The sequence below is a fragment of the Marmota monax genome, unplaced genomic scaffold, assembly GCF_021218885.2.
Source record: "Marmota monax isolate L192 unplaced genomic scaffold, Marmota_monax_Labrador192_F-V1.1 WCK01_AAM20220418_F8-fsc00014, whole genome shotgun sequence".
Classification (NCBI taxonomy): domain Eukaryota; kingdom Metazoa; phylum Chordata; class Mammalia; order Rodentia; family Sciuridae; genus Marmota; species Marmota monax.
Window position 1 is genome coordinate 20,773,217 of NW_026695222.1, and position 22,318 is coordinate 20,795,534.

The following is a 22,318-nucleotide window of genomic DNA, read 5'->3' on the forward strand; positions in this document are numbered from 1 at the left end:
CCTACCACTCATCTTCGCCATTCTGTCTTTGAAATCTCGGTCTCTCCACTGATCTCTTTCCCTTTGCTCTCTGCCTCTCTCCCTCCCTTCTCTCTCCTCTCTCTTTCCTCTTTCTCCTTCTTCCTCTCCATCCCGCAGCTGGGACCTGGCCCCTTCCTTCCCCCAGCCCCTCAGCCTGACCAGACCCCATCGCCCCACACCCACTAATCAAATCTGCGACCTGATTCAATTATACCCAGCAAAACGCAGACGTGTAACCTTGTTAATATCACGTTTATTAGAGGGAGGGGAGGAGAAAATTAAGATAGACTTCGTGTTGCTGCTAATTAGAAAAATTGAGACTTTACATCTGCGAAGCGCCGAGCAACATGTGGTGGTAACAGATGTGGGCTCATTACACAGCTGCACGGGGTGGGGGCAGGGGGGGTCGTGTGGAAAAACGTTCCCAAGCCAGCCTCATTTCCGAGCTGCAGTCCCCTCCATACAGAGACCCAGGCCTGATGACACCCTCGGGAGCAAGAAGGCAGGACCTGGGAGGGGAGGCAGCACAGATCAGCGGCACAGGGGGTCAGACCTGAGCTCAGATCTCAGCTCTACCACATATTAGCTGTGTGATACAAGCCAGACCTTAACTCTCTGTGCCTTAGTTTCCTCATTTACAGTGAGATAGCAGAAGTGCCAACCCAAGGGCTATGGAAAGACAAAATGAAATCAAGTAAGCCAGGGGCTGAGCCCAGAGTTTGCACATGCTCAGCTCAAAGCTTTGGTCTACTGCCAGCTGCAGTATGGGAGGTCAGTGGTGCTGTCGCAGCTGTAGTCCAGCCCCACTCCACGTTCCTGCACCACCTCTTGCTTTGATAAAGGACAAGGGAAGAGGCTATGGCCTGCCCACAGCACTGACCAGGCAGGTAGACTGGAGAGGGCCACTCCCACCAACAGGGCAGCCCAGCCAGCAGAGTGGACAGGCAGAGGAAGCAGGCATGCTCATGAAGGGCTGTATCCTTGTCCTCCTCCGCCTCTCCCACCTGCAAGGTGAACCCCTCTGCACTGAGTAGCTCAGTTAACCCCCTGCAGGCAGCTAGGAGCACAGGTCCCACAGGAGCCCCAGTGGGACTCCCATCCCATGCACAGGTCGACTCAGAGGAGCCTCACAAAGGCCAAGGGAAATCCCCTCAGTGCCCAGGGACTCTGAGGACAGGACAGAGGCTGGACCCGCCTGCCCCAGGCAGGGCTTCCTAGGCCTCAGCCACTGGTCCACCTCTGGTCCACAGGCGGGGTCATGGCCAAAGTGCATGAGATGGGGGACCAGGGAAGGCAGGAGAGATGGAGTAGGGCCAAGGAACACCATGAATGAATCTGATGGCTGTGTCCACCAGGGTGGGGAGGCCCAGGTGAACTTCCATGGAATGTGTCTGTGCAGTGGGCACCAGACTAGGCACCTGTCCCCCACATGGGGCCGCACCACAGCCAGCTCCAGAAGGAAGAGCCTGGAGCTTCCCACACGGAAGGTGCTGCAGGAGTTGACTTAACATGTCTTGTACCCCCAGAGGCTAGCACAGGTTTCCTTCCTCCAACACCACGTGCAAACACTGTTCTAAGCACTTGGCAAATATCCACGCCCTCCTTCTCCTCGCTCTGCTGGTTGCCCTGGCTGGCACCTCTCCCACCCCACCCCTACCCAGACCTATTCCCTGGTCTTTTCTGACAGGTGCCATGCCCAGGAAACTGACCTCTACTTGCTGCACACCTCGATCCCCTGGCCCCCAGCTATGGGCCTCGGAAGTGAGAAGCACCAGCAAGACACGAGAGGGCCTGGCCCAGTTGCACTGTGACTGCAGCTGTTTGGCTACAGAGCCAGGTGGGCAGGGAGGAGGGGCTCTAAGATGCCAACTCTCAGTCCTCTGTATATATCTGCCCCAGCCACCGCCCTGCCCCAGCCCCTTCAACCCAGTGAGGAGAAAGGATAATCATTTCCTGCTTTTGCCAGCCCAGGTGTGCCTCACAGTCCCTCTCATTCCCTTTGTCCTGGCCTAACTGTGTGAATAGTCCCTTTGGCACATCCTTTTCATAGAAGCACTTTCAGGTGGGATCCTCCCTGATCCACTGATATAAGAATCCTGGAAGGTGGGTCATCACCATCATTCCCGTTGATGAGAAAACTGGGACACAAAGAGCTGAGAACTTGCCCAAGCACACCACGAAGTGACGTAAGGCCCAGGGCCTTCCCTCCATGCCCCCTGACACCCTCCAGACCCCAGCCTTGTTCCTGTCCCCTCAGGCCACTCTCCAACCCCCAACAGAGTGGGCTTCCAGCTGTGAGATTCAGACCTTACCTGATCACTGAATTAATGAGACCTAAATTCCTGGAGCAGGAAAGACTTTAGAGGATAGGATTCCATTGTCTCATGCAGCCATGGATAGTGAAGACCTAGGCCCCAAGCCTCAGCCTAAAGACTATAAATCCCAGGGCCAAGTCCAAGGCTGCTCACTAAGAGAGTCCTGGGAAAACCCCTGGCCAGGCGTGTGTGAGCCTCAGTCATGATTTTAAACCAGTGGTTCTTACCAGGATAGTTTTACCCCCCTGAGAAATATTTGTTAAAGTCTGGAGACATTTTTATTATCAAAACTGGGAATGGGGAGTTGCTACTGGTAGCTAATGGGTAGAGGCCAGCAGTGCTGCTTAATATCCTACAATGACAAGATAGTCCCCACAATAAAGAATCATCCAGCCCAATAGCACCAAAGTTGGGAAAGCCATGTTTCCTTCCTCAGACAACCACAGAATCTCAGGACTCTTAGAGGACACTGGCTCTGTTATAGATGACGAAACTGAAGACCCAAGAAGACCAAGTTACAAGAAGCCAGTATCCAAGTCCAAGTGAACATTTGCCCCCAGAGTCTGACACAGCACAGAGTGGGTATTTACTGACTTGACCCAATCTCTGGCTACTCTCAGGGGGTCTTTCAGCTTGTCCATAGCTGAGGTGAGCTCTATGATGATGAACCCTAGGGAATCCCTTCCCAGAAAGATCTGGATGAGTCTTGATGAGTTCTCATCGTCCTGGAACACACACGCGCCACACACAGCCTCCCACATTTCCAGGCAGAGCCTGAGCTGTTTCTGCTTGGTTGTTAAGCACCCCCTCATTCATAGGTCAGCTGGCCTCAAAAGGACCCCCTCAGAAAGGCCTGAACTCATTCCGATGACACTGTTGCTGGCCCTTTGCAGAAGAGCAGGCATTGATCCTTTGCAAGGAGACGTGATTACAGAGGCAGCTCCTGGCCACTGGTGTCCATTCTGGTGTGCTCCATGGAAAACAGGCTGGATCAGGCCACGGCAGCAGAGCTGTAAGAGGGAGACACCTGTCAAAGGGGACGTTGGTGCAGTGGTTCTGGCAGTGCCTGGTGGGGAACCAGGGGCATTTCTGGCTGGGACCACAGACACAAGACTCCATGCTAAGGGTCAGAGACCTACAAAGGGCAGGGGACTTGGTTGACCAGAGCCATTGCCCTTTGGCTAGGGGTACAGCAAGCAAAAACCCAGCCCCCAAACTATACACTCAAGGAAAAGAAGAAGCCAGATCCATGGCTTACCCTAAGGCCGAGAGTGGGACTGGAACCTGAAGGACAAGTGCAACTTTGGAGGCCATCCAGCATCCACTGTCCATTCTTTGTACAATGACGTCAAGACAGCCAATCAGGAAATTGTGAAAAACCTTGAATCAAAGCCCATGGCAAAAATGAAGAGTCTCTCACAGAGGGACTGCTAGCAGAGACACAGGTGAGGCACCCAAACTAACCCCAGCAGGAAGTGATGACCATGATTAGGGTTTAAGGAGGGACCATCCAGCAGGGTACAAGGACAAAAACTGCTAGAGCTCGTACAGCACCAAAGAAGGAAGAGACCAGGGAAGAAAGACCCCAGCCTCCCTCCCCTTCCACCCTGTGTTCTCCAGTGAGAGCCTCCCATTGGTCAGACCCAAGGAGAAGCCCTAGGGAAAGCCCAGGGATCAGCCTCTCTGGGTTTAGAAAAGAACAGAAAAAGAAACTGGGAAGGAAAATGGATAATAACCAGTGTACGAGATTAACACTAACCCTGAACTACGTTGATCAGACCTTTGTTCTCCATGACTCTAAATCCCAACTAGAAAGACAGAAGAACAGGGGAGAAATCCCTTCACTCACACAGCAGTGTGGAGGGGCGTCCACCCAAAACCCCTCACACCTGCCCACCATCCTCCACCTCCAGGACCAGGTGGAGCCTGCCCGTGAGCAAAGGATGTCTCTGAGAACCTCCCAACAGGTGGCTTTATAACAGGGTCATGGAGACCCCTTAAATCACGCTAATGAACCATGAGAATCCCCTGCACAGGGTGCTAGAAGGAGAACACGCCATCACAATGGCCAGAGGGGAGACCTTTTTATTTCTTTTCCCCAGAAACTACTCGATAAATGCTTTTAGTATCTTTTTTAAATAAAAAAGGAATGAAATGTAAAGGGGCATATTAGCACTGCTCCCATTTTCAATTAGTCCAAATGATAGTGTTAAAAGCTATTAATAAACCACCATGAGTGGGGGTCACGGGTGGAGGAGGACATCAGGGAAGAACTAGCAGACCACAGCAGGCACTTCCGCCACAGCAGAGATCTCTCCTCTCTCTCCTCCCCCTGCCTTGCCTCCGCAGCTTCCACCCTGGGGCCCACCATATTTCTACAGTGTTTGGAAAAGCAGGACAACTGACTGGATGCATTTGCTAAGATTTGAGGAAAAGAAAGGCTGGTCACACCCTCCACGTCTGCTGAAATCCAGGAAGAAACAAGACCCTGATTTGGAGTTGAAATAAAGAAGTGGCTGGTTGTATTGGGGGAAATGGCCACATGGGCCAAGGCCAACTCATCCTGGTGTCATGCAATTCTGTCCCAGAAAGGGTCCTAGGATTTTTTTTATACCTCCCTGGGGAAAGTGGCTGGATTAATTAGTGATGGCTGGCAGGAAATGACTGAGAGGGTGGTGGCATGCTTGCTCTTTACCCACCATTCCTGCACTAGCCCTGTTGGGAGAGTGACTGCTCCCCTTGGTCCATTCACCACCTGGAGGTGGCTTCCATTCTGATATGACCAGGTGAGCGGAAACCCTCCTGCCTGCCTCCCTTCATCCGGAGCCAGGCTTCTGGACAGACCGACCCCACGGGACAGGGATCTGGATGCAGCATTTACTCTCAGTGCCCAGCCCAGCACCAGGACCTGGGTTTGTTGTCCAAGGGATGAGACTTTGTTTTTCCTTTCAGAGGCTCTCAGGCCACGATTGGGACTCACCCTTCCAGTTCCATTTGCTGTCATAGTCTGAGCCCTATCCCCCTGGATTCATGCAAGGGTTTCCTGTGTGCCTCCCTTCCCTGGGAGTTACCCCCACATTGTCTCAGAATGTTCTCCACAAACAACCATGAATATGTGGCTCTCCTGGTGGAAGTTCCTCCATGGCTCCCCGTTGCCCCCACAGAAGGCTTGCCTCCCAATCCTGTCTGCCACCTCTCCCTGGGCTTACTGTGTCTTCCAGCCACTCTGAACTCCTGAGTTCTCTGGCAATATCATACATGGGATACCTCCAAAACCTCTGTGTGGAGGACCTCTTTCCCTTCCACCCTGACCAATAACTCCTGCTAGTCCTGAAAGGTCCAACTCAGAGGTCACCTGCCCTCCAGGTGCAGATTGAGCTGCTCTCTGGGATCCCAAAGCCCCTTGTCCCTGGATCATCAGCATCTGTTTGCAGGTCTATCTCCACTACATGACTGTGGTCAATGACACAAACTGCCACCATTGGGAAAAAAAAAAAAAAAAAGGTCAGGAGATGCCCCCGTGGACCCCAGAGCCAAGGCCTGCACTGCCCCCCACCCTTTCACTTCACTGTCTCCCAAGGCTCAGACTTCCACAGCCACCGGAGGCCACCAAAGAACCCAGTGGTCCAAAGAGAGATTCTAGAGATCTCCCTACCTAGGAGCACTTTATCTGTTGTCCTTTTGCTACACCCCTAAGAAGGGAGGAGTCCCTGCAATTTGAACTCAGGACTTTCTCTCCATTCTCCATCCCTCACTCTTCTCCTCAGTCCAGAAAGCTGGTTTCAAAGCTGATGGAAGAGTTGAGCATGGGCCAAGGCCTGGGGACTAGCATGGAAATAGGTGACCAAGCTGCATGACCCTGGAGAGGGACCCAACCTGGGATGAACAAGAGTCGCCCCCTCTCCCCCCAAGTTTCTAACAACTCCCACCCACCATGATTGATGGTGAGCAGATGCACTGGGCCCCCTCCTTCTTTTCCCGCAGAGGTTTTTTTTGTTAGGTTTTGCTAAAGCAACCTGCAAATTAATTTAATATCCTCCTTTGGTTGGGAGCTATGAAGCTGGGCTCGAGGCTGATGATGCATGAACCATCGGTGGCAAGTATTTAATCTCTGGACAATGGATAGAGATGTTAGTGCACGCCACACTAAATTCTATTTACGCTGCCTATTAAGGGCAGTCAAGCTGAAGGGAATTGGTGCACATTACAGGCCCTAATGGGAGAGGAAGCTCCACAACAGTACATTAAAGGTGGAAAATGAATTAGGAGGGGATGGCGGAGGAGAAAGCAGGCAGGCCGAGGGCCTGTCTGGAGATAACTCTTCCTGACAGCCTAGTGCACACGCCCAGCCCCACTGGTCAGATACGCCAAGGAGGGGACTTCCAGTAGTCCTCCCACAGACTTTAGCTGTGAGTTCACCCTGCCCAGAGCCCAGGAATATGGGAGCTCTCCTCCTGCAGGTAAAGAAAGCAAAAGGGCTAGAATTATCTCAGGCCTGCAACTCGGCCTCCCTACCTACTCCAGATGGGGCCATCTGAAGGTCAAGGGTGTTGTCCATTCTCCAGGCTCACCCATACTTCCACTTCTTTCACAGGAAGCAAGTGGGCAATAACCATTAAAAGTGGGTCTGTGGGCTGCTGCTGCTACTGCTGCTGCTATAACATCACTGCACAGATCTGCAGACTGTGGGTGGAGTGCAGAGGAATACAGCTACAGGGACTCTGGGCAAGTCACATGACCCCTTTAAGCCCCAATTTCTTCAACTGCAAAGTGATGATTATATTCACCTTCTCAAGGATCATGAGAGCTTAAGTCTGAGATCACACTGTCCCTCCATCCTGCTCTTTTCTGTCTATCTCCCCTCCAAGGTCTTGTTTCTCCAGAGCCCTGCATATGACTATGCACACAGAGGGCATGAACTCACATTTGCTTGTTAAAAAAAGAACCTGCCCAAGGTCACTCAGCAGGTAAGCACCTCGCCCAGGGTTAGCAGCAGATCTATCTGTCGCCCATCACACTTCCCTTCCCAACACTCTTCTTACAAATAAGTGATTCCTGGGGTACTGGAGGGAATCCAACCAGGCATTCACTCCTCAAAGCCAGACAGCAGAGTCTGGGATCTGCAGGAGGTCCCCAGCCTCCTGCTTTTTGCAAAATGGAGGGGATAGAGTACAATGTAGCAGACTGAGATGTAGAGGCTGCAGAAAGAGGTGATGCCTACAGAAAGGTGGCATGGCTGGGCTAATCAGTGAGGGGCAGCAGGGTAGAGTGGCTCAGGCTCCATCTAACAGGATGAGATGTTAGGGCAGCACCATCAGGGGAAAGTGTCCACAGCCAGCCAAGCCCTCCATCCTGGGTGCCTGCAAGATCTCCAGAAAGACTTGAGCTTCTGGGTAGAGACAATGACAATCTCAGGAAACTGCCCAAACTGTTAGAAATGAATAGTAACCATTGCCTTCAGAACTCCTTAATACATCCACATTCCCTACAGTCATGCCTGCTATCCTCTTATCACCCTCTACCATAAGATTCCAGTACACACTCTGACATTTCACACCATGCCTCTTCACTTCCTGTACCCTCTATTTGAAATATTCTTCCCCGCATCTCCTGGCCTATTATTATTTGTCCAGTAAGATTCCGCCATCTCTCTAAGAAGTCTTCCAGGAAACCAGAGGCTGTTAGGTGCTCTGCCACAGTGCTCCATGCTACCTTCATCATAACACTTATTGTACTACTTATAGCCAGGGTGCATCTCTCTGGTTCATTTTACATTCCCAGTTTCTAACACAAGACAGGCACTTGGTGAAACCCAATGAATATCTGTTGAACTGAACTGAAATGATTCATTGGTTCTGGCCTGCCATTCTGTGCAGATGTTCCATCACCCCTGTCATGAAGATGACATTTATGTAACATCATCAGGTATAAAAGCTCAGAATCATGTAGGCTATTACATACCACTGTCACTAACGAGCTATACGTGTCACAAAATGAAAGCATTACATTACTAACCATGGCTAATTTAGCAGTGACGCTAAAGCAGTATTCCAAGGCAAAGTTGTAGTCCTGACTGCATCTATTAGAAAACAAGAAGGACTAAAAGATAAGTATCTCAAATGATTTCTGGGTAAATCTGAAAGATTAAAAATACATATCTGGGGCTGGGGTTGTGGCTCAAGTGGTAGAGTGCTCACTTAGCACCTGTGAGGCATGAGTTCAATCCTCAGCACCTCATAAAAATAAAATAAAGATATTGTATCCTCTTAAAACTAACTAATTTATATATATATATATATATATATATATATATATATATATATAAAATTTTCAAAAATTTTTACTACTGCCTTTCCTATTCTTTTCATCTTTACAGTTACTGCTTTTAAGGAAATTCCTTTGGAGTTGTTTTCACTGTGGATTTAGGAAGAAATTAGCACACTTCCTTGAATTGAATATGCAGCTGTCCCAAGAATACATCAGTCAATCAGATCTCTAACTGCAGGGTGCTGTGCTCTGACTTCAACAATACATTCACCTATAGCCCTTGGCTAAGCATATTAAATACTAAGGCAGGCCCATTCTTGGGAAACATGAGATTCCTCTAACAGATGATTTGGGCATGAGAATCCTCCATTGGCTTTGTGGCAACTTTTTTGAAACTGCACAGCATTCTGGTACTTCTTTTCTACCCAACCTTCCTCCCTTCCTTCACCCCTCCAAAGTGGTTAGACATGCATCATGGTCTGATAGTTCTCTTAGCCCCCTCCAGTACCATTCCCATATTTTCCTAACAGGTGTTTTCACCAATATAGCTCTTGCACATTTAATCCCATCTTGCTGTCTACCTCTTAAAGGACCAAAACTAATGCACCCAAGAAAACTTGGCCTTAATCCAGCAATGAGAAGAGCAAAGAACAAACCTGATTCACTGGAATTTCCAAGGTTTAAGAATTGGGGGCATCGAGTGCCACTGTAGGGAGAGTGGGTATAAAAGATCTCAAAGAAGGAGGTTCTATCAATACTTTAGAAAAATGATTGGCACATAGCACAACCATCCCTCAGTATTGAAACCCACAGAAGCTCAAGTCCCTCATACAGAATGGCCTAGAATTTACATATCACCTACACACATCCTCTTATAAACTTTAGATCATCTCTAAATTAATCATGATCCTTAATACAAAGCAAACATTAGGTAAATAATTGTTCCATTTTGTTGTTCAAGGAAAAATGACCCCCCTAAAAAAAAAAAAAACTTTTGTGCATGTTCAGTGCAGACAAGAAAAAAAAATTTTTTTGGTTTGGTTGACTCTGCAGATATAGAGAAATGGCTGCAGTGGTTATGTAAATGTTTGATGAATAACGTATAAACAAAATTACTTTTAAAAAATCTTTGGCACTGGGCATTGAACCCAAGGCCTCGCACATGCTAAGCACACACTCTACCATTGAGCTGTATTTTCAACCCCTAAAATATTTTAAAGAAGCAGTCAGATCCCTAGAGCTTCCCTCCTACCTGTTTACAAAGAAACAGGTGAGTGAAAATTTTTCTCCAGAGTATAAGACAAAGGATCTCTAGATAAGGATACCAGGCAGTGTTGAGAACAGGAAGTCAAGTTAACTTGGACACATGGAATGAAGAGACTGACATGCCCTTCTCCCACATGGCTCTCAGATCACTGACAGCCAAAACTTCACCTCCCAGTAAGAGACTGAAAGAATCTTCTCTGGGAACCTAGCCATCCACAAAGACTTATAAATGGTGACCTCAGAGGTAGTTCTAGCAAATAAGTTGCAGATCATCCTCTGGGGAAGTTCAGAGTCAACAAGCCCCATCTGTGACACTCAGCTGGTTAATCTTCCCCTTCTACTTCAATAAGAATAAACAACCAAGGATCCCACAAACTTCTGAAAAAAAGCTTCTGACATGGAAGTTAAAGACCAAACCAAGTAACTACAGGGCCAGGAACAACTGGAGGACAGATCTGCTATTTGAGAAAAGGGATTGCATTACATAAATCTCTAGAATAGGCAAATATAGAGAAAGTAGAAGAGAGGTTGCCTGGGGGGGGGGTGAGAAGAGGGGAATGATGGGTGATGAAGATTTTCTAAATTCATTGTAGTGATGCTTGCACAGTTCTATGAGTGAATTGGGCGCTTCCATGGGTGAACTGCATACTGTGTGAATTATATGTCAATAAGACTACACCTCCATATAGATACATAATGTTATATATATTAAAACTACACATATATCTAAAACAACATGTACATGTAACTTTTATATACACACATACACACACACACACACAGAACTACTTCATATACTTGGGAAGATATATATCTTCAGGAAAACAAGAAGAGAGACTGTATAAAATGAATGTCAAATAATATAAAAACAAACATTCAGACACATAAAAAGAGACCTTAGAAATTCAAAGTATAGCAGAGTTTAAATAAAGCACTTAAAAGAAGATTCAGAATATAAATATGTTTCCCATTAAATAAGAAAAAAATAGAAAAGTAGAAAATAGGAGAAAAATGATGAGAAAATTAGAGAGTCTGTCAGGGGTGTCCAGCATCCAAATGCTGGGAGTTAGTAAGAGAGGAGCAGAGACAATGGACAGAGAAAGACACCGAAATTACTCAAGAGAATTTCCCAGAACTGAAGAATATGAGTTTCCAGTGAAAGAATTTGTAAAGGGGATAAAAATAGTCCCACGCCAGGCATGTTATAATGAAGTATCAGGAAGATGTCAGGACTCGGGTTACAAACAGAAGATCTTACATGTCTCTGGAGAGGGGGGACAGAAATCAGTTGAAGGAACAGAAATCAGAAGTGCTTCAGACCTGTCAACTGGAAAACAGTGATACAGTATGTATTAGCTATCTATTGCTGCATAAACAAATTAACCCAAAACAGCACCTAAAGCAACAATAAACATTGACATCTCACATCATTTCTGTGAATCAGGAACTCGGGAGTGGATTAGCTGGGTGACATGGTTCAGGGTTTTCATGAGGTTAGCATCAAAATGTCAGCCAATTGCAGGCATCTGAAGGCTTGACTGGGGCGGGTAGACCCACTTCTAATGTGCCTCACTCAAGCAGCCAGAAAGTTGATTTTGGCTGTTGGCAGGAGGCCTCTGTTTCTCACCACATACACCTCTCCAAAAGATAGCTTGAGTGTTCTCATGACATGATGGCAGGCTTCCCTCAGAAACAGTTTTTCTAAGAGATCAAGTCAAAGCTACATATCTCTTATGGTGATCATTTCTGTAACATCCCGTTTACAAGGGAGGTCATGCCTCTTAAATATGGGAGGTGACTCTACAACGTATAAGTACCAAGAGGCGAGAATTATTGGGGACTACTTTAGAAGCTGGTTACTTAAGAGTAGATTTAGAAGTATGAAGAAAAATACATCCTAAATAACAAATCTACTGCCAGGAAAAATATTCAAGCATAAGAATAAAAATGGTATTTTCACACAAGAAGTTGTTGGATTTGTTTTAGCTTTTAGGCGTCTCTTCTTAAGACACAGTTAAAGAAGGTACACCATCAAAAAAAAAATGAGTATGTAAACCAGGAAAGAGGAAAATGAGATTGAGAAAACCAGATATCCAACTCAGGGTGAATGATGGGAAATCACCAGCAGGATGGTAGAAGGAGGGCCAAGGAAGACAGCTGGGCATTGGGCTTGGAGGAGACAACCAGGCCAGACTGGAGCAAGCCACAGCCCCTGGAAGGGTTCTCCTGGAGGAAGAGATGGTTACCGCAGCTGATGTATATCTGAGTGTCTTATTGGTGATTTGGACCACTAGCAAGGAGTTTGGGCTCCAACCAATGATAAACACATGGCAATCTATGCTTCAAAACCCAACAGGACGGATATTAACTTCAGAGAAATTACAAGTCCTGTGGAAAAAGAAAAGTCGTAATACTTTTCTACCCGGCTCTGTTGTGAAGAGTGTTTACAAAGCTGTAACAATATAAATGTTAAACATAGATCTTCACAAAACTGTGATGTAACTGTGCTTGAGGATGGGAGCAGATGAGGAAGGTGTTTGAGTGTGGTCAGGGTCAAGAAAGAAAAGAAAACTAAACCCTCATCTTCCACGACGCAATGACCACACCTAAAAAGTACAGGAAGTTCTAATACGAACACATTTCACTGAAACACGGAGTTAAATACAAAGCCTGCTAAAAGAGGGGGAGGCAAATGTCTCTAAAGGAGAAATGGGGAAAACACTCTTAAGGGTTTCGTAACAAATCTTGTAGAACTCTGAGCCTTTAAGATTTGAATGACAAAAAAAAATGGGAAAAGTGAAATTGCCTTCATAAAAATAACAATAAACCATATCACAACAAACAGATACATAAAAATAAAATTTGTTTATGGATACCTCCTCTCCCTAGACCCTCCCCACAGATGTTCCTCATCTCCTCCTCCCTCAGCCAAGCTTTGCAGTGAGACAGACTGGGATTGGTAGCTTGTCTTGACCCCTGACTGGCAGGGTATATGTGGGTTTGGGAAGTCCTACTTTCTTAGCTTCGGTTACAGTAGAGTGAAGCTGAGAGAGAGCCCTGGGGCAGCGAAGAATACGATGTCTACGTGGAAAAGGACCAGTAACAGCCTTAAATTAGAATGACGTTATGGCCTTTATGGGTAAATGGATGGAGCTGGAGAATATCATGCTAAGTGAAATAAGCCAATCCCCAAACCAAAGGCCAAATGTTTTCTCTGATAGGTAGATGCTGATCCATTGGGGTGGCGGGGGGATGAAGGAACTTTGGATTGAGCAGTGGGGGAGGGGGAGGGGAGAAGATGGTGGAACGAGATGGACATTATCACCCCTATGTATGGGTCTGATTGCACAAATGGTGTGACTCTACATCATGTACAACCAGAGAAATGAAAAGTTGTGCTCCAAGTGTGTAAAAAGAAAATTAAATTAATTAAAAGAGGAAAAATAAAAGAAAAGGATGAGTAAGGTACCATAGTGAAAAGTGTCCAGCATACAACACATTCTCAACATGCTAACTGGTTTCTTTTGTTTTTCCCAATGTAGTTGGGAGAAATGAGGTTGAAGGAGGCGGAAAGGGAAACCTAATGGTGATGATGTTGCTGGTGGGGTGTTGTGGGGTGGGGTTGGGTAGTATCTCATTTAATCCTGCAGAAACCCTGCGGAACGGCCACTCCTATTATAGCCATTTTACAGATGGCAAAAACAGAGGCATGCAGAGGTTAAGTGAATCATTTAAGGACAAAAAAGAATGTTATCATGGAACCAAGACTGAACCCAAACATACGAACTTCAGACCCAAGGCTGTAATCCCTTTTTAACACGGCCAGATGTGCTGTAGCATGTCCTGAGCTGTGTTTTACTATTGGTGTTGCCAGCACCTGGGCCATAATTAAATATATGACTAGGCAACCAACTGGTAAAACAAGTTAACAGATCACTAGGGACAGTGCTGCACCCCAGGTTCAGTGTGTCTCCACAACCAATCCTGCCATGGAACAAATCGTGCCTCCTGGAGATGGGAGCACCGAGACGGTTCCTGGTGGGAAGGACAGCCTGTGCAAAGACCCGGAGGCAAGCGAGAGTGGTGAGGTGGAGCATGGGGTCAGCGGGGTCTCACAGACCTTGGAAAGGACTGTCACCTCTAACCAAAGGAAATGGGAAACCCTCAGAGAATTTAAAGCAGAAGAGTGACATGATCAGATGGACATTTTAGGAAGCTCAGGCCCAGAGCTACGTGGAAAAAGAAAGAACAGGGCTAAGAGGGGCAGCAAGGAGACCCGAAACATGGTTATGAGGGTCTTCCAGAAAAGAGAAGAGAAGGGCCGTTGGAGGAGATGGAGAGATGCAGGCAAAGTCAAGAGAGAGAAGCCTAAAGACACCTGGGCATTAGAGATGGCGGAGATGACACGGGGGAGTCCCGGGAAGGTCAAGTGGAGGAAGGTGGAAAGTGAGGGAGACTTGAGCCCCAGGAAGATGGGGTAAGCCCTGCAAAGTACTTATGGGGAGCTAAGGTTGTGGCTCCACATTACAGCGCTCGCCTAGAACGTGTGTGGCCCTGGGTTCTATCCTCAGCACCACATAAAAATAAATAAATAAAATAAAGATATTGAATTCATCAACAATTGAAAAAAAATTTGTTTTTAATTATTTATGGGCATTATCTTCTCACCAAGCTGGGATGTTCCCAGGGAGGACAGAGAGCGAGGAGCCCTGGGCAGGGCTCCTGCCTTTGACACCCTCTCTTCCTTCCCTCTTGGCCTCCCCATGTCCATGGGCTATTCCTTCAAAGACAATTCTGTCACCGCTGCCCGTGACTCCCACCCACCAGCTGCAACCCCACTGCTGGAAATTAAGCTGCGGCGCTTACAGGACTTAATTAACAAAGTCTCTCCTCATCCCAGGAACTCGCAGACCAGACAACACCATTCGAAATCAATTAGCCCAGTGCCCGGCCAGGTCATCCTCACTGCAGTCTGCAGTCCGCACCTGTCCAGACCCTCTGGCTCACCTCCGGGGCCTCCCCTTCACCTCCAGTTCCCAGGAGCCCTTGCAATTAATAGCTAATGAATAAACAAAACAAACCTACCAGGTGGAACAATGGGGGGACACTCTCAGCCCACAAAAGCAAGTAATTATTTGGTGTGGGCAGGTTTGGAAAAAAATCACTTCTGAGATAAATCAGTGGCTCTCCCCCATCCTGAGGGTCTGTTGGGACAGAGGACGGCACCTCAAGATCAGACAATTGATTTAAAGGAAAAAAATTAAGCCTGGCCCATTTCCTCCATCACTAATCACAAATGAGGGTATCGCAAAGTCTTTGTCCCAGGCTCGCTAGGTCACATTGGGGATGGACATAAAATATTAACCTCAAAGATATTTATTAAACACCTACCATGAATGAGCAGATAGAGAACCAAGCAAGACAGTCCTAACTCCCACTCCCTTGGGTCTCTATATTCCTGTGTTTGGGACAACAAGCGATAAGGGTTTAGAAGACAACTAATAGGGTAGCATCATGAGGAGAACTAGGCTGAGACCCACTTTGCAGGGAAGAGGGTAGAGGAACTCTCTCTCCACAGATAGCATTGAAACTGAACCAGTCATGCTCAGGGTTGAAGGGAGAATGTACAAGGCAGAGGGAATGGCTGGTGCAAAGGTGGGAAAATTTAGGAAATGGGGCCTGACCTGTGTGACTGGAGGGGGGAATGAGGAGTTCCTCAGGAAGCAGGCTGAGACAGTCTCAGGTGTGCCTTACAGGCCTCTGGGAAACTGCTGGGGGTGTTAATCAGAAGCAACATGCTAGAAATATAAATAGGCAGCAGGTTCTCAAACCTTTCATATCCCTCTGTGTCAACTCCTGCCCAACCCTGAAGTCCTAGCATGTCCCAGGCACCAACTTTTGTGAACTATGGCAAAGGATTCATCTAAAGTGATGCATTTGAAAATGGATCACTCTCACCTATTGACTTGGTATTTACTAAGGAGATGGGAAAAACTGAGACATGGGCTATTAGTGACCACCCACCCTGTATGATTATGCTTTAGGTGCATAATCTCATAGACAAACACACAAGAAAACTAAGACACAGAGAAGTTAAGTAGTTTGCCTAAAGTTGTCCAGTTAGCAAGTACTAGAGCTGGGGTTTTAGCACTGGTAGTCTCAGTAGAGTCTGTTCTTACAGGTACCTCGTGAGCCTTCGTGGTATAAATCATTTCCTGGAGATTTCAGAGTTCACTTACACCTGGAACTCAAGACTCTCCATGACCACCTGCATATACTTGTCTCAAACAAGTCTGCCACGTGTCAAGAGTTCAAGACCTTTGGAGGTCATAGGATGGGGGTGAAATAAGCAATATATGCAAAGTCCCCAGGACACAGCGCTCACATGATGCCCAGCACTCAGCAGGAACTCAATGGGGTTTTTTTTATTATTATTATTATAAGAAAAGAAAAAACAGTTCTATTTATGTTAAAATGTAGCCCCTTTCTCTCTGAAGTGAGATGGAGTGGGGAAGAAGGGAGCTATTCCCCAGAGGACCAACGAGTGGACCTCATTTTTTATAAAGTTTTAAATTTTTTCATAAAAATTATTTAACCTGATTTTGAACAAATATGCTTACTTTCATTGAAATGTGGGTCGGATGGAAGCTGATATGTTTTTTGTTGTTGTTGTTGTTTTGTTTTTCTGATACCAGGGATTGAACTCAGGGGGCCCTCAACCACTGAGCCACACCCACAGCCCTCTTTTGTATTTTAGATCCTGTCTCTAAAAGACAGGATCTCACTGAGTTGCTTAGCACCTTGCCATTGCTGAGGCTGTCTTTGAACTCGAGATCCTCCTGCTTCGGGCTCCCAAGCTGCTGGGATTACAGGCATGCACCACCATGCCTGGCTGGGAGCTGATGTTTTGTTTTTGTTGTTTTAAATACTTATTTTTTAGTTGTAGTTGGACACATACCTTTATTTTATTTATTTATTTTTATGTGGTGCTGAGGTTTTAACCCATGGCCTCGCACGTGCTAGGTGGGTGCTCTACCGCTGAGTCCCAGCCCCAACCCCTGGGAGCTGATGTTTTAAAAGCTGTAAGCAGGGCTCCTTTAGTGTCTTAGCACTTCTGTGGGTCAGGCATCACAGTGTAGCCAAGTAGTTGTCACCTGGGGCCAGCCTGGGGTATGCAGAGCAAAGTCGTGAACAGAAAGTAAGTGTCCTGCCTCTTCCCACCTGAGAGGTATTGCTGCTGCAGGGCCTTTGGGAGCCAGAGAGAGCAGTCCTTGGGGAACAGAGACAGTGGCTCCCTGCTCTGCCAAAGTGTCCCACGTGAGAGCCCAATAGCTCGGTAAGACTCCTGCCACCAAAGAAGTCCTCTGTGGCCAAGTCAACCAGAAGGAGGGGGAGCCAGGCCTTCAGGGTTCACACCTGAGACCAGGGCAAAGTCCAGGCATGAGCTGCATCCCGAAATTCATCTGGCCCACATTGACCTGTTGAGATGCAAACCTTCCCTACCGACCTGGCAAGACAAAGAGGTCTGCTTCCTCTGCTTGAAGGCTTTTGTTCCTATGATGAGATCCCAATCACCCTGGGACATCCTTCACCTTTCCTCCTCCTCCTTTGTCTCCTCCTCCTCCTCTTGACCTTCACAGCCCCGTCTCTGAGCTCCACTCCCTCACCATCCTGCCCCTACCACAGGGTCTCCTAAAAGGGCCTTCATGGTCTGAGCCAGGAGTGCCTGTGGCAGCTTCAGAAGGCACAAGAGGCCACCAGCCCAACTCCCCTACCCTGAGGACACTCGGGGACTGTCCCCGTATGCAAAACAGCAGGCGCCTGAATTCATAATTGGACGTTCCAAAATGTAATTATGAAAGATGAAATGCTCCTCTCAATGAGAAGGCTGTAAATAGAATAATTAATTTTGTGTTTGCTTGAACAATTCTGTATTATGGACCTTACAGTGGAACTGAAATTAATTAAGTGCACCAGGATTTATGGAGGAGGTGAAGAGAGAGAGAAAAAAAGAATTAATCCGAAGTAAAAGATAGATGAGTTTGGGAGTGTAATGATGTGTTAGCCTGGGGTATTCTTTAACAAATTTACCAGGCACGTTCTGGGTATAAAAGCCATGTATTGACAGAATTATCTCAACTAATACAGCTGCTGGTCAAAAAGTAAGTGAGAGGGAAGTGGATAGATTGGACCTGGAAGGTCCCTGAGGGATCTAGAGACAGGGGCTAGTTTTGAACCCGCCAGGAGGGGGTGCTACCCAGAGGAGAAAGGGAGTAGGCAGAACTGAAGCCTCCACCCCACAACAAAGCAGGTCTGAAAGGTCTGAAGAGATCCAGGAGGTAAAGCAGAAGGACCAAAAAATGAGGGCTAACCAAAGGAGACCCCCCTCAGCATTCCCAGGACCTCAACTAGGTTCATTCCTAGCCTCAGCAGTATTTCCAGTCCCACGTGCTCCCCTTAAACCTGAACAGGAAGTGATGCTGCATGACTTCCAGGGTAGGATCATAAAAGGCACGGTGGCTTCTGCCTGCACCATGGAAACCCAAGCACCATGCTGGGAGGAAGCCCAAAGTAGCTCATGCAGAGAGACTGCATGGGGAGAAACTGAGGCTGCAGCCCACAGCCAGCACCAACCACCAGACTTGTTAGTAAATGACCCTTTGCATTCCAGCTCCAGTCTTCAAGTGTCCCAGCAGACCTCATGCAGCAGAGGCACCCCACTGGGCACCATCTGAATTCCTAAGGAAAACTAGGAAGAGTCCCAAACGAGTTGAATCTAAGCCACTACACTCAGACTAATTTGTTATCAGCCACAGCCAGTAACAGAGCAGGCCCCCACTTAACCAGAGTGGCAGCCTCTTCCATCTGTTCTCTGTATTAGGACCCCATACTGTACTGATTGATTGATTGGTTGGTTGGTTGGTTGGTTGAAGACAAAAAAGCCACAAACTTAGGCTGAAAAGCTTTGAAAACATACTATTCTGGTGGAGGGGGAAACCACGCAAGTTCCAAGTCACATAGTCCCATGTTGAATCCCAGCTCTGAGCTTCCTAGCTGTGTGGCCTTGTGTGACTTGTCATGTCTCTGAACCCCCTTCTCTTTATAGATTAAAGTGAGGGGAGTAACGCTGACTCACAGTTGATAGGACTTTAAAACTGTGAGAGTGCCTAGCCTGGGAAGCCAACAAAGTGCCCCAGGTAAGAGTGAGTCTCCAGAGTCAGGTGGACCTGGGTTCAATGCCAGCACTGGGATTCCTGGCTGTGGGATCATACACAGCTCACTTCTCTGGGTCTCAGTCTCACCCTCTGCACAGCAGAGATAATGACTGAACTTAGCTCTTGGCACAGTGCAAGCAAAGTGCACATAGTAGGTGTGCAGTAAATAAGAGCCTACAGTTTGATGCTCATCAGCTCCATTTCCCACAACTTCTCCCATGAGCCCAGACTTACCGAACAAACACAGGCATCAAAGCAGGCATGGCCAAGCGGAACTTCAGTGCATCTACTCCAGTGGGCACAGATGCCATTTGTGAGAACACAGTCTCACACACCGAGCTCTCTCACAGAGTTCCAGGGAGACCCTGCTCTGGGTTGGCATCTGGACTGCAGCTAGACTCCAGGCCTCCAGGCAGGTTCCTCCCATCCCAGCACCCTGAGCCCTGGTGAGCATCCCTGATGCAGACTCCCGCTCCCCAGGGTGGTATTAAGCAGGCATTTAGATACCTGGCATGGAGCAGGGTGATGGATGGCTTTATTAACCCACCCAGGCAAAGCCGCTGACAGTGAAGGACTCCCCTGTCAGGGGAAGCGTCCCTTGCCTGCAGGCCCCCTCACCAGCCTGCCTGACAGTCTGAGTCCCTGACAGATGGGGAGCTCCTGCAAGAATCGGAGGGCAGTGTGGGGATGGCTCAGCATCCCTCCAAAGGCCAAGTGTCCTTCAGTCCCCAACCCATAAGGCTGAGTCCCACCAGGTCACCTGGCCCTGCAGGCCAGCAGTTGCTCTTTACTGTGCAACTCAGAAGGCAGCATAAACCTTGTGGTCCTATAAAATGTTATCTCCTGGAGCAGCCCGGTGTCAAGCCCTGCTGGCAATCCCAGATGGCATCTGTGGGCTTGACTCTGTGCTAAGCATTTCACATGCACTGTCCCATCAACCTCTCCCCACCCCCTGGGAACAAGGGAGGAGACTTTGTAGAGGAGGAGGCTCAGACTCAGAGGGGTGAAATGACTGGCCCAAGGTCACACTGCAGGAATTGAGCCCCTATCCATCCCCAACACCATGCAGAAAGGGCCTTCCCTGGAGTTTCCATGGCTCCCCATCCCTCCTCCCTACTCCAGTCCTCCAATCCTTCCCACCCCCACACTGCCACAGACTACATAGGAAGCCCCCTCTGTTAGCTCCCTGGGGTCTTCAGCTCTCCCAGGCTGAGACTGGAGAGCTGAGATCAAGGGTGAGGAAGGTTCTATGGATTCCCATTTCTCCAGAGCCCCCAGAAGCACCTCGAACCTCCACAATGCCCTCGCCTCACCCAAGATGCAACCTCCTCTGCGGCTTCCTGGAGTCTGAAAGAATTTACATCTGCCTCCCCCACTGCCTGCATCCCGCGACCACTGCTCCTGCCCAGGTCTTTTCCACACTCATCTCACCCAGAGCACAGTGGTCCTCCCAGAAAACGCAAACTCCATCCTGCCCTGTCCCTCAGAAACATCAAGGGCTTTCCTGGCCCTTGGCATCCAGCCCAAAGCCCTCGGTTGGGCCCAGCATCCTTTGCAAACCCCACCTGCCCCCTTTTCAGTCCAGACACGCTGACCCTCAGGGACCTCCTTGCACACACCTGGGTCACCAGATCCTTCCTTCCACTCAGAAGGCCCTCTCCTGATTCAGCCTCTGGAACCCCTGCTCCAGCTTCCTTTCCCTGGGCCCCCACTCCCTGTCCCTTCTGAAGGTCCCCCATAGGCTTGGCACTCAGCTTCAGCCCTCCAGGGACATAGTCACTTACTCACGTCACTCATTGCTCCCCTACTTTTCTGTGAGTTCTTCAAGGACACCTTCCCACCCAGCCAGGCTTGTCTCATCATAGATGCTCAATCAACTTGAGCCCTTCTGATTTCCTATGTTGGTTACTGTTTCAAATAAAATTTCTGTTCCAACAGGTCTTGCTCTTGCTCCTTAGCAAACTTGGGCTGGCCTCTGCCATCCCTCAACTAACCTCATTGCAACCCAGACTATCTCTCCAGGTCCTGCTGCCCTGGGCTTATTTCTCGAATTCTATCTAATTCACTCCCACCCTGGAGCTCCGAGAGCACTCAGCCTGGAGTATTCCTCGTCTGTCTTCACAGGCTAACTCCTGCTCGCCCTGCACAGCTCAGCTGAATTGTCACGCCCTCAGAGAGGCCTCCTGCAATCATTCTTTTGAAATCAAATGCCCTCATCCACACCATCAGGGCATGCTGTCACGGATTGACACCCCAATGCTTAACTGTACCCTTCCACCCCCCGTCTATACCCTTTGCCTTATGACTGAACAGTCCCTCTTACAAAGTAGGTAGCGTCCCTTTCCCCTGCCCTGACATCTCAGCTGACCTCATGGCTTGCTCTGGCAGACAGAATGAAGTAGAAGTAATGGTGTAGCTGTGCTAAGTGTGGCTCTCAAGAAGCAGCATGTATTCTCCCTTGTCTCTGGCTCTTCTGCCTTTACCAGGAGAGCACCTCAGGCTGAAGAATAAGGCATGGGCACAGAGATGAGCTGCCCCACTCATGCCAGCTGAAGTTATCCCATCTGCCAACCCACACCAACCCCCAGAAATATGAGTGCCCCAGCCAAGACCAGAGTGACCACCACACTGGGCTCAACCTGAAGGGCTGACGGGCAGACTCATAAGTTAATTAAGTGTTCAGTGCTTTAAGACACCAAGTTTGGGGCTGATTTGTTATGCAGCATGTTATGACAATCAAGAACTGATACATACCTGAAAGTTCCCTTCCTGGCAGGTCACAATTGTGGTTAGATATTTAATTATCTTATAAATATTTTCCCTCCATTAGGCTCTAAGCTTCATCTCAGCAGATTCCACACCTGTCCCTTAAGTTACTGAATTCCTTGTCCAGATACAGTGCTTGGCATGCAGGAATTTCTCCAAAAAAAATCGTTGAGTGAGTGAGCCGCTGAGTGGCTGAGTAAATATATGCACTCATACACCCCTGCTACCGCCTTTTTCCTCCCACTCCCCCACAACCAGACCAGAGCTGCTTCCAAAACCACCTACAGCACAGAGATTTTCAGAGCAACCATGGCTGCAGCCCTAAGCTGAGCAGCTGCCAGAGTCTGGGGCTCTTTGAGAATGAGCTGTGTTTGTGAAAATTATGTCAGCCTTTGAGAGGCTTACCTGCAGCACCCCACCCTAGTCTTGGCAGCCATCCATTTCTCCAGCCCCACTGGTCCCTTTCAA

At 48.2% G+C, this 22,318-nt stretch overlaps 1 long non-coding RNA gene across 1 annotated transcript in view; it reads right to left on the bottom strand.

Annotated features, from left to right (window-relative positions):
- Positions 1-254: 254 nt before the first annotated feature.
- Positions 255-22,318, bottom strand: part of LOC124085715 (uncharacterized) — a 149,667-nt gene continuing 127,603 nt past the window's right edge. Inside the window, exon 6 of the long non-coding RNA XR_006849531.2 lies at positions 255-3,346. This is a non-coding gene — a long non-coding RNA (uncharacterized LOC124085715). The remainder of the gene's footprint in view (positions 3,347-22,318) is intronic.